The sequence below is a fragment of the Bison bison genome, unplaced genomic scaffold (assembly GCF_000754665.1).
Source record: "Bison bison bison isolate TAMUID 2011002044 unplaced genomic scaffold, Bison_UMD1.0 scf7180017864144, whole genome shotgun sequence".
Taxonomy (NCBI): Eukaryota; Metazoa; Chordata; class Mammalia; order Artiodactyla; family Bovidae; genus Bison; species Bison bison.
In genome coordinates, this window is record NW_011494716.1 from 435,022 (window position 1) to 439,035 (window position 4,014).

The window sequence follows — 4,014 nt, forward strand, 5'->3', positions numbered from 1 at the left end:
GCTTTATTGACCAGGAGGTTGTCATCAGTGAGTGTGATGGGGGGTCTCCACCCGGGGCCCTGGATGCACAGCCGAGCACAGGCCAGGATACAGGGCCAGGGGCCTGTGTGCGCAGGAAGCTGAGCCGATGCTCCAATTCTCATTGCTACCTATCTTCACCAGCCCCTGACCCCAGCCCAGGACACCTGTTCACGGCTCCCGAGCAGGGCCCCCTGCCCACCCCACCCCTGAGGCCGGGAGGGCTGTGAGTCGGGGGTCCCTTGTTTCCATACTGTGGACCTCCCTGGGCCAAGGTGACCAGGTCAGGACTGTGAGCGGGGAATCACACCGCACAGGGCCACACCCGCCTGGTGTCTGCACCCACGACCTATACAGACAGGGTGGGCGAACCCTGGCAGGTCTCCCTCAAGCAGCATCATTGCCTCTTGTGCCTCTGCTGCAGCTGCTGGCCTTTCTCTTACCTGGGGCCCTGTGAACCCCGAGTGATGGCGCCCAGATTCACCCTCCTGGTGAGATTTGCAATTCGGGAGCCTTGGTGGTGAATCAGAAGACGGTGAATCTCAAATGGATTTGGGAGTTCCCTGGTGGTCCAGTGGTTAGGACTCAGCACTTTTACGGCCAAGAGCAGGCTCAAGCTTTGGTTGAGGGACTAAGATCTCACAAGCTGTGCAACACAGCCAAAAACAGAAGCTCAAACAAGCAAAAAAAAAAAAAAATGGGGGCTTTGAAGGAGACATCCAGGCACTTGAGGCCCAAGGCTCACAGTGACTCTGGTGCGTCATGAGTCCTGATATTGTGGAACCCAGAGTCGCAAAACACACCTCAAAGGACACTCAGACAGTGAAATACAGTTTATTACACCAGCAGGTCCAAGGGGAGTCAGTTCCCAACAAGCACCCTGATGTTTCTGAGAGGCCCAGTTTTATACCCCCCACTGCGTGATGGTTACATGTTAGCAACCTCTTTGTTGTATATGATGGAGTTCTACAACAAGTGGGTACTAGGAGAACAAACAGTTAAGTTTAAAGGAGAGGAACAATGATTATGCATCAAGGGGGGATGTCTCCATGGTTAATCTAACAGGGGCAGCCTGACCTCAACAGCAATCTCTGCTGTGTGTAGCGAGAGAAGTCTCCAGGAGACCTGGTTTTCACCAGCAACGGTTTTCTCACTCTTGGGCAGGGCTCAGGCCCAGTCCACATCCTGTCTTTAAGACCAATGACAGGCTTCAAGATGGAGTCCCTCTTGCTTTCCTCACACTGGCCCCAACACTGGGACAGCTGGTCATCACCGTAGCCAAACACCCCATGTGGAGTGCATGTCTGTGTGTGTGTCTGTGTGTGTATTTCTGTGTGTCTCTGTGTGTCTGTGTGTGTATTTGTCTGTGTGTGTCTGTGTGTGTGTGTCTCTGTGTGTGTGTGTCTCTCTGTGTGTGTCTCTTTGTGTGTGTCTCTGTGTGTGTCTTTGTGTGTGTGTCTATGTATGTGTGTGTGTCTGTGTATGTGTGTGTGTCTGTGTGTGTGTAGTGCACATCTGTGTGTGTGTCTGTGTGTGTAGTTTACATCTGTGTGTCTGTCTGTGCGTGTGAGTCTGTGTGTGTCTGTGTATGTGTGTGTGTTTCTGTGTGTGTGTGCCTGTGTCTGTGTGTATCTGTGTGTGTATCTGTGTGTGTGTCTGTGTGTGTGTGTGTCTCTGTATGTATGTGTCTGTGTCTGTGTGTCTCTGTGTGTGTGTATGTCTCTGTGTGTGTATCTGTGAGTCTGTGCCTGTGTGTGTATGTGTGTGTGTCTCTGTGTGTGTCCCTCAGACCCCACACTCTTGCCGGCAGCAGACAGCAGAAATCGCTCAGCTCCCGGGCTCCCTCCACTCCCACCCCGCCTCCTGCTGTGTCAACAGTGAGTGAGGAGGAAGGAGCCAGAACCTCAGACCCTGCAGCCCAACCTTGGCCAGGACCCAGACTCCAGCCCTTTTGTCCTCTTTCTCCACAGCTTCCGGGGATGTTTGCAGAGGATTCGGAAGACTGACACTTGTGCTTATAGAATCCACCCCAGCCCCGGCCTGGAAAACAGACAAAGAGGGTTCTCTTGGGGCCCGTGGGGGGTCTCCTGGGGGGTGGAGGGAGCCCCGCCTCCAGCAGCTCCCCTTGGCCCCTGGCTGCCCACTCCTGGCTGCAGGGCTGAATGTCTCTCAAGGCCCCAGGGCTGGCCGGCCCCTGCGCCCTGACGGGCGTCTGGTGGCCCAGGACGAGGGCCACCGTCCAGGGAAAGGACAGGGGAGGGGCCGGGCACTGCACTGGTCAGTGCTGCGGAGGAGAAACAGCTCACAGCGCACACGTGAGGACCCTGCACGGCTCAGCTGGGACGCGGGTAAGGAAGGGGTTAGAGGCCCTGGAATGTTCCGAAGGCCATGAGGCTGACATCTGACCACGGACCAGATGAGGGGCAGGAGCCAAGCCCAGGATAAGCCACCCATCCCTCAGCCTGGACCCCAGGGCTCAGGTGTGGCACATGCCTGGTCTCTGAACTTTCTAGGACCGCTGAGAAGGAGCTCACGGGCACCAGGCTGGCTCTGCCAAAGGCCTCGGGCATCTTGGCCCTGAGTTCCCAGAGCAGCAGCAGGAACCCTGCAGGGAGCCCTGGGCCATGGGAGTTTGCAGCACGTGGGCATGAGGGCTGCGGGGACACAGGAAGGGACATCTCTCCCCAGAGGGCACCAGATGGACCCTGGACGGACATCTGAATGCGGGGCAGAGAGGTGGGGAGTTTAAATCCCACAGCTCACTGGGTCAAGCACACCAACTCTCCTGAAGATAGGAGAGGAATACCCCTCTGAGAGGTGCTGTGAGGATTAAATGAGATCACACTTATGAAACCCCTGGGCATTAGGCCTGACCGCATGTGGGTTCAGGAACAATGCCAGTCTTCCTTCCATCCATCCCTCCCTCCCTCCCTTACTGCAGGAATAAATGCTCACACACACACAAAGCTCTTCCACAGGAGTAGCTTCCACCAGCAGCACTTGGGAACTGGCTCCTTTCTGTTGCAGAATTAATTCCTTGCTTGCCCCTGACTTGCTAAAAGGGACATCTGTTTCAGTCCTGAGGAGACTGGACCCCTTTTCTGGTGCCCACCTGTCAGGACCCACGTTAGGCATTATTGACAAAATGGAGGCACGGCCCCAGACCCCTCTCCTCATTTTGCAGGCATGGTCCCGGGATGAAGGAGTTAGGCCTTGTAATTCTGACTTGTCTTTTCCTCTCCTCGGCTGAGTTGACTGAAAAGGAATATTAAGGTGCTTATCGTTTTTGAGAGAAGCATGAGAAGGCATAAAGCCTTCTGCAGCTGTGCTCAAAGAATAATTCATAAAGTTAATCACTGACATTTGTTCAAGGACTTTTACAAAAAAGTGTTCCAGAGTGAGCACACAGGCCGCAGCTTGAGACCATGGGAGGGATTGCTATCTGAAGCCTATTTGTGAGGAAAGTGTTTATGGCAAAGGAGTTTGCTGAATTTAGGGCTTAGGAATAATTAAAATAGTTAGAAGCTAAAGATTTAAGGGATGCTGTAACGTTAACATATTCTACTATAGCTTATAGAAATTAGGGACTTTAGAGATATTATTAGGTAGAAGCCCTTTCTAAGAAATAGTGAGCTTAGGATACTAGGGGCAAACAGGATTTAGAAAGATAAGAAATAAACTAAGGAATGTGGTATGCAGCCCAGACATTAGCATGAGTTATGGTGTATTCACCAAGGACACATGAGAAAAAGTAGATAAGAGAATCACTGAGGAAGGAACTCCTTTTGAAGGGCAACAATGATTTATGGAGACAACAAATCTGGGTCAGTGGGAACTGAAAATATCAAACCTCTGACCTAATGCTTTTGTAAAAGTATAAAAGCTTGAAATAAACAGGCAGTCCAAGAAAACTGAGAGGCTGCCTCATTTTCTCGCCGACACCGCTCACCCCTTCATGTTGAATCCCTGGCTGCTGGAGCTGGACTCCGGCACCCT